The 12898-nt window shown below is 45.0% G+C and overlaps 1 protein-coding gene and 1 pseudogene across 1 annotated transcript in view; one reads left to right on the top strand and one right to left on the bottom strand.

Annotated features, from left to right (window-relative positions):
* CHCHD2 (coiled-coil-helix-coiled-coil-helix domain containing 2) overlaps positions 1 to 12898 on the bottom strand; it is a 136646-nt gene that overhangs the window by 51414 nt on the left and 72334 nt on the right. The gene's annotated exons all lie outside the window — the stretch shown is intronic.
* Positions 2493 to 3529, top strand: LOC126950242 (ribonuclease T2-like; annotated as a pseudogene).

Raw genomic sequence — 12898 nt, 5'->3', positions numbered from 1 at the left:
TACATCAGGGTGGATGGGGTATCCATCACCTCAAGTATCTATCCTTTCTTTGTGTTATAAATATTCCAAATATACTCCTTATTTATTTATTTATTGAGATGGAGTCTTGTTCTGTCGTCAGGCTGTAGTGCAGTGGCGGGATCTCAGTTAACTGCAACCTCCTCCTTCCAGGTTCAAGAGATTCTCCTCTGTAGCTGGGACTACAGGAGTGCGCCACCATGCCCAGCTAATTTTTTTGTATTTTTAGTAGAGACGGGGTTTCACTATGTTGGCCAGGACGATCTCGATTTCTTGACCTTGTGATCTGCCTGCCTCAGCCTCCCAAAGTGCTGGGATTACAGGCGTGAGCCACAGCGCCCAGCATAAGTTATTATTTAACGTACAATAAGTTATTGTGGACTGCAGTCACCCTGTTGTGCTGTCAAATACTAGGTCCTATTCATTCTATCTAACTATATTTTTATACCCATTAACCAACCCACATCCCCCCTACTACCCTTGCCTTCCCAGCTTATAACCATACTTCTACTCTATCTCCATGAGTTCAACTGTTTTGTTTTGTTTTGAGATGGAGTGGCATGAGCCATTGTGCCCAGCCAAGTCCAGTTATTGAATAATTTTTTATTAAGAGCCTACCATGACCAGGGCAGTGCCAGGCACTAGAGGTACCATGATAAACAAGACAGACATGCTCTCTACTCCGACAGCTTAAAATTCACTGATCATTCCATTTCATTGGGGACGCTGACAATGTAGAAAGTGTTCAGGAGAAGGCAGATGGGAACGAGGTCAATAAACCATATGGTGGGCTTAGCAAAAAAAATACTGGTAATTTTTGCCACTGGGTGATGAGCATGGGCGGAAGGGGTCATATTAGAATTATATTTTGAGGTGTTTTGGAAACTTCCGTAAGTCACGTGGAGTTGGCATGCTGAAATGAGGTAAACATGATGAGTGTTGCCCAAAAGGATACCCTTTAAATTTTTAGCACTTTCCAAACCAGTGTGGTCACAACCAATGCTAACAGGAGTGGTGTGAAGTAGGCAGGGGAGGTAATAACTATGCTTATTTTATGAATGAGGAAAACACTAGATTCGACTCATAGAGGCTTGGAGTTAGAAAGGACTTAAGAAGCCTGCTGTCAGTTTTCCATCCTAATGCTTAACTTGACAATGATCCCACCCAGCACAACACATTACATCAAAAGTTATAGGAAGGGCCAGGCGCAGTGGCTCACAGGCCTGTAATCCCAACACTTCAGTAGTCCTAGGCAGCCTAGCGCAGGCGAGGGGGAGGGAGGGGGAACGATGAGGACAGGGTGGGTGGGGAAAGGGGGAGGAGGCTGGGGGAGCAGAGGGGGACGGGGGTGGGTGGGGTTGGCGCGGGCGGTAGGGGGGGTCAGGGTGGGGACCCCGCGCCTTGGAGGGGCTGGGAAGGCCAGCATGTTGGGGGAGGCGCCCGGGCCTCTGGGACTGGGCCTGGCTGCGCCAAGTTGGGGCTGACATGAAGTCCCCTGCATTTTTGGGGGTGGCCCGTCCCTCTGGGAGAGGATCCCTCACAAGATGACTTCCCAAGTCGCGCTCCGAGGCGGCTCTTTGCGGACCCCACAGAGATGCCTTCTGGGCTCCTGGGGCCCGCGGGGAGAGGCAGGTGAGGCCCAGGGCTGGGTGAGGCCAGGCCTTTCTAGGAATGTTGGTGCTCCCAGCATCCAGAGGTTTCCAGGGAAGTGGCCCGAGTACGTCCCCGCCTAATTATGGAGCCATCCCTCGGGCTGCGCAGTGGAGCGCCGAGGTGACGGCTGCGGGGAGCCAGGGCAGCCAAGCACCGTCCGCAGTCAGGAGGTCCCGGGCAGCGTGCAAGGCGGTTGCGGCGTGCGGGCCGCATGCCTGCGGAGTGCGCGGGTTGGGCTGAGGGCTGTCCCTGGAGCGCCGGGTGGCCCTGGGGCCCGCACGCCCACTTGCTGGCGGGGGGTGGCGCAGACATGGGCGGTCACCCCGAGGGCGGTCCAGGGTAGCCCGAGCTAGCCTGGAGTAGGGGAGTGGCGCAGAGCTGCGTGGAAAGGCGCGGGGCGCCTGCGTGGCGAAGGAACTCACCTGCCTGACACGCCTGCAAAGCCTACGGAGCTGCTCGGGCCAAGACCTCTGTTGGCCAAACGCAGGGCGGGGCGTGAACGCCTGGCGGGGCCCTGGCGTCGGGTGGGGACCTGTCCGCCTGCGGGGGGCATGCTCTCCAGGGGGCGTGGCTCTCTGCTCCGGTGAAGGCCAGAGGGACTCCTTGGGCTGGGCGGAAACGCGACTGACTGTGGCTGCGGACAGGCGGTGACTGCAACGCGGAGGAGCTGAGGTCGCGGTGGGTCGCTAAGCCCAGCCCAGGACATGCGCGCTTGGCGCACGAGACTCAAGGGGAGCGCGGAGGGGTCCGGGTCGCCAGGGGCTGCTGGGCCCTTCCCTGAACCCGGCGCGGGGCACGCTAGGAGCTGGCTCAGGCGCACCCGGTGGCTGCAGCTGCCGCGGGAGGAGCTCGGCGGCTCGGGGTCCTCGGAGACAGCGTTTCTCCCGGAAGGCTTCCTGGGGCGGTGGGTGGGAAGTGGGGGCTGGGGCGGCAGCGGGAGGCGTCATGTCTCCGCAGGTGGGCACCATGCTCCCTGCAGCCCTGCGCGGGGCCCTGCTGGGCTGCCTCTGCCAGGCCTGGCCTGAGACAATATGTGAGAAAGTGCAGAACGACTGTGGGGCCTCTCCGGATTACTGAACAATACGTGGACTATGGCCCGATAAAAATGAAGGATGTAATGGATCGTGGCACTTTAATTTAGAAGAGATTAAGGATATTTTGCCGGAAATGAAGGCACACTGGCCTGATGTAATTCACTCGTTTCCCAATCGTAGCCACTTCTGGAAGCATGAGAGGGAAAAGCATGGAACCTGTGCCACAGTGGTGGACGCACTCAACTCCCAAAAGTACTTCAGCAGAAGCCTGGAACTCTACAGGGAGCTGGACCCCAACAGTGTGCTCCTAAAACTGCGTCTAAGCGCATCCATCAATTACTAACAAGTTGCAGATTTTAAAGATGCCCTTGTCAGAGTGTATGAAGTGATACCCAAAATCCAGTGCCTTCCGCGAAGCCAGGATGGGAAAGTATAGACAATTGGTCAGACAGAACCTTGCCTCGCTGAGCAAGACCAGTAGCTGCAAAACTGCATGGAGCAGTGCAGGTGGGGGGTGGGGTTGGAAAGCAGCCATCCCCCAAGTAGGAAGTTTGGCTGGCGGATGGGGCTGCCAAGAGCCAGGGTCTGAGGGTCTGTGAAGATGCCCCAGTGTTTTATTCCCCCACCTAAAAAAAGCCAGCATTGATGCCCAAGTTTGGGAAATACTCTGTTTTAAAAAGCAAGAGAAATTCACAAACTGCAGCTTTCTAAAAAAAAAAAAAAAAAAAAACAAACTGCAATTTCTTTTGCACCAACCTAATACAGTATATCTATAGATATATCTGTTAGTCAAATTACATATATCATATAATGTGTATATAACATATACCGTGTATATCTAATGTAAATTGTATATAATGTATATATAATGTGTAATGTATATATAAAATGTAATGCATATATCATATATAATGTATATGTAATGTGTGTATATTTATATATGAGAGGAGATTTATCATGGGAATTGGCTCACGGGATTATGGAGCCTGAGAAGTTCCACCATCCGCCAAGTGCAACCTGGAGACCACGAAAGCCCGTGGTGTAATTCAGTCTAAGTCTGAAGATCTGAGAATCACGGAAGCTGATGATGTTAACTCCAGGTTTAAATCTGAAGGCCTGAGAACTGGGGGTGCTGCTGATGTTAAGTCCTAGAGTTCAAAGGCCCAATCACCCAGAGCTCTGATGTCTGAGAGCAGAAGATGGATGTCTCAGCTGAAGAAGAAAGAGTTAATTTGCCCTTTCTCTACCTTTTTGTACCATTCGGGCCCTCAATAGATTGGATGGTGTCCTTCCACATTGGTGAGGGTCAATCTTCTTTACCCAGTCTACTGATTCAAATGCTAATCTCTTCCAGAAACATCTTCACAGATGCACCTGGAAATAATGTTTTACCAGCCATCTGGGCATCCCTTAACTCAGTCAAGTTGACACATAAAAGTAATCATCACAGTGGTATATGAAGAGGATTAAGTCACTCAATTTTGAATAGGTTTGTGAGTGCTGAACTTTCTTTGTCAAGGCTGATTCGAGTTCATAATGATCTGCTCACTGTGTCCCTGGAGAAGTAACATGGGAAATGATGCTCATGGATTGTCATGGTCCTTACTAGAGAAGACCTGTATTTCTTGTATTGTTTATGGGGGTACAATACAGTGATTGAGGGCATCTACTGTGGAGTTAGTCTGACATTACTGTTCGAGGTCTGTCATTTGTTTGCTCTGTGACTGTGGGTCAATTTCTCAACATTTTAAAGTCCTGCTTGCCTCATCCAAAACATAATAATATTTTACTTGAGAATTGCTGTGAAGTTCTGACAAGATAATGCATGTAACTAGCAAATAGTGAATGTCTGGTCAATAGTATTGTCTTAAGGTAGAGACAGAGACATAAAATTATCTACACAAGTGCACACACACATAATCACATACACATATACACAAATAATTACATACACATATATACATACACATTTTTACATGGATGACATGGTGTTTTATAACCTGTTTTTACTCAATACTATACCATGAATATCTGCCCAGAAAAATGTGTAGCTTTCTACCACTGTTTAAAGAACTGATAGTATGGATTTACCCATTATATGGATTTACCGTAGTTTAATTTGTCACAACTGATGGACATTTAGGTTGTTAGACAACTCTGCCTTTTAGCAAGACACAAAGATACAACATAACTAAGACTTCAGTTACCTTGATTCATCCACAGCCCTAACTCATCTTATGTTTCTTTCCATTTCCAGCCTCTGACTCTTCTCTTTGCCTTCTGAATTCTTACTCATTCCTTGCTCTGGTGGGAATCTCCTTTCCTCATGATATTATTCCTGTAGCAAACACATGATGCTCCCTGGCATTGACCCATCCAAGACCCTGGCTTCGTGTGGTTCTAGGTCCAGCCAGCATGAGTCCACATGGCCAGCATTTCTATTGTGTTTACCCAGCCTTACAGAAAGGAACCAACTGATAGGAAAGCCACCAATATTGTTTTAATGGTGGAATCATTCTACATCTCTGAATAAAATGCTACAGAATCTTTAGGGCTAGCAGCCATCTCAGAGGACTTCTGATGCAATCTTTTTCCTGTGGACTACCAGCAAAGAGAATAACCCTAAACCCAGATGTGATGATAAAACACTAAAGGTGATGTTCTACAAGGTAGAAAAAGAGATAATGGAATTTAGAATAGGGGAAACAGACTTGTCTCTGATTCAGAACCTAGGGCTGCAAAAGCCTTGTTACGGAAAAGGGTAATAAAAGGATTTCTTCCCTATGAAAATGATATGAAAATATATCTTACCAAGAGACCGAACTAGAAGTCTTACAAGCTGTCTTCTAGTGATCCTGAATTATCAGAGTTTATGTCTTCTATGAAAGGGGACTGGTAATATCAGATTCACAGTGTTATAAAGATTACCTAAAATAATGTACAAGACATTAATAATAATGTCTTTGTAAGAGAGACATTACTACTACTGTTATAAATAGTTTTAAGAACTATAACCTCAAAGTAGCTTCCAGTATGTTTACATTTTGCAGGGGCTCAATATATTAAACCAATAGACTAAACAATGTAAAAGGAGCTAGTTATTAAGGAAATTACCTAATTCAAAATTTTTTCCTCTTAGACTAGATGACAATTCTAAAATTCCAATTCTATGATTCATAATGGCCAAAAGGTGGAAACAGCTAATGTTCATTAGCTGAAGAATGGGTACACAAAATGTGGTCAATTCATGCAATGGAATAGTATTCAGCAATGAAAAGGAATGAAGCCCTGGTACATGCTACAAAATGAATGACTCACAAAAACACTATGCTGAGTGAAAGAAGCCAATCAAAAAAGACCACGTGCTGTATGACTCCATTCATATTATGTTCATAACAAGGAAATCTATTGAGAAAGTAAATTAGTGGTTGCTTAGAGCTGGGAAGGATGTGGGAATTGAAAGGTGATAGTGAAAGGGCATGGGGTTTTAGAGGTGACGAAATAGTTCTAAAATTGTGGCTATGGGTGCACAGATCTGTGAATATACTGAACACCATTGAAATGTACAGTTTCAATGGATGAATTGTATGGTACGTGAATTATATATAAATAAAGCTATTAAAAAATGATTGCCAAGTCAAAGACCCAATTCAGCCAGTTACAAAGTTAAGGCAGAGAGACAACTATTTTAGCTCACACCCTAAAAAATAAATGGGAAGGAACACCACTCCTGGGGAAAGGCAACTGCAAAGTAAACAGGGCTCCCAGGGCTATTCCAGGCCTGTCTGAGCCAATGGGGTATTAGGTAGCAGGACCACCCACAAACTCGACACAGGGTCCCCCAACTCCATTTATCAGTGACCTGGGACACAAGCCCATTACTGCCTCACTTGCTGACCATCTCTGACATGTTCTGGCTCTGCCACAGTGCATGGCTCTGGCTCTTACTGCGTTCGGAAACTGAACATCTCTGACCAGGTTAACCAGTGGGTTCCTAGGAGGTGTTGTCTCTGAAGGGCTGTTAAAATGACACAGGAAGGCTGAGGCAGGAGAAAGTAGCAGGAAAGAGTGTTTTGTGTACCATCTGTGTGATCCACATTTCTTGTTGCTTTTGCTCTAGTTTCTTGGGTCAGTGAGGGAAAAATCAAGTTTCTCACTTTCTTTTACAATGCCTGGGTTTTTCTTTTTGTGAAATGAGGTCTATGGAGCCCACAGATTACTGTTCCCTCTTCAGGCCCATTTGTCTTACAGTTGATGGAAATTTCTCTGAGATCTCTATGATAACCACAGGCATTTTAGAGGAAAACATAAAAAGGAACTATCAGAGCGTGCTGCCTGAGGCTTTTCCATTACATATCTTTTCTTCTTTTGAGACACAGTCTCGCTCTGTCACCAGGCTGGAGTGCAGTGGTGCCATCTCGGCTCACTGCAGCCTCTGCATCCCGGGATCAAACGATTATCCTGTCTCAGCCTCCCAAGTAGCTGGAACTGCAGGCAGGTGCCACCACGCCCAGCTAATTTTTGTATTTTTTTTGTAGAGATAGAGTTTCACCATGTTGGCCAGGATGGTCTCGATCTCTTGACCTCGTGATCCGGCCACCTTGGCCTCCCAAAGTGCTGGGATTGCCTCCAGTACATTTCTTAATATCAACATTAATGCTCCAAAGTGCTCTATTCTTCTATGATGATACTGTTCATTTTTTATTTGCTTTGGACAGGGCTTAGAGGGCAAATTTGCACACACGTTTAATTTTGGCTCTTTAAGATTTGGAATTCAAGTTTTCCAAACCCAATTTAATATTAATGGAATGCAACCACTTTGCACTTTGTTGTTTCAGAGCATTTCACAGATATGATTACATGAGATGATACAGGCAGAATGAGTGCTTGGGTCCGGAATCAGGACTTTTGGGCACTAGTTCTGGCTCTCCCTGCACACAGAGGGTGGGACATTGGAAGATCCACTTACTCTTCCTGGACCTCAGTTTTCCAGTTTCTAAAATAAAGGGGATCTGGACAGGCATGGTGGCTCATGCCTGTAATTTTAGCACTTTGGGAGGCCGAGGCAGGTGGATCACTTGAGGTCAGGAATTTGAGACCAGCCTGCCCAACATAGTGAAACCGTCTCTACTAAAAATACAAAAATTAACTTGGCCTGGTGGTGCATGCCTGTAATCCCAGTTTCTTGGGAGGCTGAGGGGGGAGAATCATTTGAACCTGGGAGGTGGAGGTTGCAGTGAGATGAAATTGCGCGACTGCACTTCAGTCTGGGAGACAGTGAAACTCAATCTCATAAATAAATAAATAAATAAATAAATGTAAATAAAGGGGATTGACTTGATGGTCACCGAAATTCCTTTCACATCAGATATTTTATGTCTCTGTGTTTATAACCAATGGTCATGTTGATTTAGCACAGGGAATGAGATAATTAGCCTCAAAGAAAAATAAGCAATCATTTGTGAATGATGAAATCTTCCTATTTAATGAAGACTTTAAAAGTTTTCCTTGTAAGTCAGAATAGAGCTTTGAGTTTTACTATCATCATTCTGTACTTTCAGCTTCATAAGATTAGAATTTCATTCCTCTTGTATGCTTTGCTTGTAATGAAAATAAACTGCTCCTAGTCCACTTAGGGTTCCTTGCTAGGGCCCAGGTCACAGCCGTGCTTTATTTAGAGCAGTAGTTCTCAGACTTACAGTGCATAACAGAATCACCTGAAGGGCTTGTTCAGATTGCTGGGCCTATTCCCAAGTTTCTAATTCAGCAGGTCGGGGTGGAGCCTGAAATGTGCATTTCTAATAAGTACACAGGTGATGCTAAGGCTCTGACCTGAGGACCACACTTTGAGAACTGTTGAGTTGGGGGTGTGTTGGCTTGCTTTGTTTTTCCTCTGTTGCCAGAGAAAATCTGAGTCTTCCGAAACAAGTACAGAAGAGGAATTAGCTTATGTTGGCCACTTCCTTCTCTCCTTGTCATTTTCTCTGATTAATTTCTAGTATGATCTGAGGCTCCCTGGGCTGTTATAGAATTTGCACCCCAGGGGCTGAGGCTGGGATGGATGGGCCATCTTACTCAAAATAGCCAGGAAAAGAAGGAGCCGTAAGAGTCACAGTAATGAATCTGGGAGTTGTATTTTTTACAACCAAGAAAAGCAATGGTGACAAGGGGAGAAGGCAGGAAAAATTTGCATAGCAGTATGTACTGGTGATGAAAGTTTCTAATGTTGTGGCAGACTTGTTCACCCACATGAGTGTTCTTTTCTTTTTCCTGAACACACAGCTAGACTTCACTCAAAGCTGAATATAGTCATGATTTAGTTATTTCCAATGAAATGTGAGTCGAAGTAATTAGTGCTCATCCTAGGCCAAGACTTTTAAGAGATTTTATCTCCTCCTTGTTCTCTTTCCTTTTTCCATCTTCTGGATGGAGACTCAAGGAGCCTAAGTCCTTGAATCACCACATGGAGGAGAGCTGCTTCTCTTTCAGCAGCTCTTGAACTTACACAAACTAGAAATATATGTCTGTTGTATTTGAGTCATTATAAACTTTTAGGTCTATTTTTTACTGCATACAAATGCTAACAGTAAGTCTTTCTTTCTTTCTCTCTCTCTCTCTCTTTCTTTCTTTCGAGATGGAGTCTTGCTCTGTCACCCAGGCTGGAGTGCAGTAGCATGATCTCTGCTTACTGCAACCTCTACCTCCCGGGTTCAAGCGATTCTCCCAACTCAGCCTCACAAGTAGCTGGGATTACAAGTGTACATCACCATGCCTGGATAATTTTTGTATTTTTAGTAGAGATGGGGTTTTGCCATGTTGGCCAGGCTAGTCTCAAACTCCTGGCCTCAAGCAATCCACCTGTCTCAGCCTCCTAAGTGCTGGAATTACAGGCATGAGTCACTGCCCCAGGCCTCCATTATTTCTTAAGGGTAGAGGACCAAGCTGTGGGGATGGGAGAAAACAGAAAATTATCACTAGATCAATGCATCTAAAATCCTTAAGAAGGAGCTGGGATCATTCAGTCACTCACAAGCCCCATAAGGGCCAGGACATCCCCTTCTCTGATGTAAACCTAGGTAAAGATTACCTAAAATAATGTCAAGGAGCTTTCTACAGGAAAGTTTTCTTACTACTACTGTTATAATTATTCCTAAGAACTATAACCTGAAAGTAGCTTCCAACACATTTTGCATTTTGCAGGGGATCAATATATTAAATCAATAGGCTAAACAATGTAAAAGTAGCCACTGATTAAGGGAATCTCATTCAGGTCATTCTGATATAAAGAAAAGGGGACATCCTGGCACTTATGAGGCTTGTGAGTAGAGCCCAAAGAAGTTCACATGAAATCTCCTCGAGAACCCCCCAATACAGGTATGCTTTCCTACTTTCAGGATGAGAACATTAAAGAATAATTCACATAGGCTAGGTGGAAAAAATGCTGAAAAATAAGAAAATGACAGAAGTTCTTGGTATACTAAGTAGAAAAATATAGTTCCAAAAATATTTACTGAAAGAACAAGGCAACCTTTTAGAAAAGTGTTTGGTGACCACAATATTTTCGGGAAGACTGCCTTGATCAAAGAGGAAGCAAAATTATAAAAAGGAAATGGAAGAGGTGAAGGGTTTAACAGGATGAGATTCAGATTTAATAAGCCAAGACAAACAGGAAGAAAAAGAAGTTAACAGAAGAAATCAAGGAAACTGATATACAGTATTAAGGTTAAAAAAACACAAGGACGTGGAAGACAAACTTGAGAAACTCTCAGAGTTCAGGAGAAAAAAACTAATAGATAAATGTCAGAAAAATTAGACAGATATGGATCATATATATAGAAAACTTGGCCGGGCGCGGTGGCTCAAGCCTGTAATCCCAGCACTTTGGGAGGCCGAGGCGGGCGGATCACGAGGTCAGGAGATCGAGACCATCCTGGCTGACACGGTGAAATCCCGTCTCTACTAAAAAATACAAAAAAAACTAGCCGGGCGAGGTGGCGGGCGCCTGTAGTCCCAGCTACTGGGGAGGCTGAGGCAGGAGAATTGCGTGAACCCGGGAGGCGGAGCCTGCAGTGAGCTGAGATCCGGCCACTGCACTCCAGCCTGGGCGGCAGAGCGAGACTCCGTCTCAAAAAAAAAAAAAAAAAAAAAAAAAAAAAAAAAACTTAAGAATGATAAGAGATTTCTGAGGAAAGAAACAGGCCAAAGGAACAAAATAAAAAATGTGTGTTTAAGGAATCTATATGAATTTGAAAAACATCTGAATTTAAAGATCAAAATGGTTTGTTATACTACAGGTAAAACACACACACAAACTCACTCATATTTTAGCAATAAAAAAAAATTCCAAGAATTAAAATAAGCCTCATAGGCCCAGTGTGGTGGCTTATGTCTGTAATCCCAGCACTTTGGGAGGTTGAGGCAGGAGGGTAGCTTGAGCCCAGGAGGTGGAGACCAGCCTGGGTAACGTGGTGAGACCCCCATCTCTACAAAAAATGAAAAAATTAACCAGGCATGGTGGCGCATGCCTAGTAGTCCCAGCTACTCAGGAGGCAGAGGCAGAGGAACACTTAAGCCCAGGATTTGGAGGCTGAAATGAGCTTTGTCTGTGCCACTGTACTCCGGCCAGGGTGACAGAGTAAGGCCCTGTCTCAACAACAACAACAAAAAAAAGCCATACAAGATTTTGAAAATATCTAGGAATATCTAGGCAGGAAAATACTCAAGTTTCACCACAGGACAACAAAATATCAGGTTGGTTTCAGACTTCTACTCCTTAATATGAAATGCAGAAAGGAATGGTATAATATCCCCCAGGTTTTACAGAAAAGATGTTTAGATCCATGGATTTTTTTTTTTTGAGATGGAGTCTCGCTCTGCCGCCCAGGCTGGAGTACAGTGGCGAGATCTCGGCTCACTGCAAGCTCTGCCTCCCAGGTTCACGCCATTCTCCTGCCTCAGACTCCGGAGTAGCTGGGACTACAGGCGCCCGCCACCATGCCTGACTAATATTTTTTGTATTTTTAGTAGACGGGGGTTTCACTGTGTTAGCCAGGATGGTCTCGATCTCCTGACCTCGTGATCCACCCACCTTGGCCTCCCAAAGTGCTGGGATTAGAGGCATGAGCCTAGCCAGATCCATGGATTTTAAACTGGCCTGAATTTGTATTTGTGGTTGAAGGTAGAAGCAAAATATTATAGAACATGTAAGGATCTAGGAAATCTACCAACTATTTGCTCTTTGTGGAGGAAAAAGTTGTTTTGGAAGACATTGTCTAATTGACCTAGAGCTAAATCAGTATTATGAACTCATAAAAATCAGTGCTCTGACACTCTTTGTATAGAAAATGATCCCTAGTCAGGCACAGTAGCTCATTCCTGTAATTTCAGACTTTTGGGAGGCTGAAGTGAAAGGATTGCTTGAGGCCAGGAGTTACAGGCCAGCTGGGGAAACATAGCAAGACCCCCTGTCCCTCCAAAATAACAATAAAAATTAGCCCAGCATGATGGTGTGTGCCTGTAGTCCCAGCTACTTGGGAGGCTGAGGTAGGAGGATTGCTTTAGCCTAGGACTTTGAGGTTGTAGTGAACTATGATTGCACTGCTGCACTCCAGCCTGGGCAACACGGTGAGACCCTGTCTCAAAAATGATCCTGGAGCTTCCACCTCATCCTTCATCCAGGCTGCTGGCCTAGGGGCCCATCTCAGCTCTGCAGAAGGCCCACTGATACAGTTTGGCTCTGTGTCTCCACCCAAATCTCACCTTGAATTGTAATAATCCCCATGTGTCAAGGGCAACACCAGGTGGAGGTAATTGAATCACGGAGGTGGTTTTCCTGATGCTGTTCTTGTGATAGTGAGTTCTCATGAGATCTGATGGTTTTATAAGGGACTTCCTCCTTTGCTCAGCATCCATTCTGTCTCCTGCCACCCTGTGAAGAGGTGCTTTCCGCCATGATTGTAAGTTTCATTTTTATATACAAAGTGTGTCAGAGCACTGACTTTTATGAGTTCATTATATTGATTTGGCTCTAGGTCAATTAGACAATGTCTTCCAAAACCATTTTCTTCCCACAAAGAGCAAGTAGTTGGTAAGTTTCCTAGGTCCTTACATGTTCTATAATATTTTGCTTCTACCCTCAACCATAAATAAAAACTTAGCCAAGTTTAAAATCCATGAATCTAAACATCTTAGGC

The sequence above is a fragment of the Macaca thibetana genome, chromosome 3, assembly GCF_024542745.1.
Source record: "Macaca thibetana thibetana isolate TM-01 chromosome 3, ASM2454274v1, whole genome shotgun sequence".
NCBI classification, from domain to species: Eukaryota; Metazoa; Chordata; class Mammalia; order Primates; family Cercopithecidae; genus Macaca; species Macaca thibetana.
This window is presented reverse-complemented; position numbering and strand designations above follow the sequence as displayed.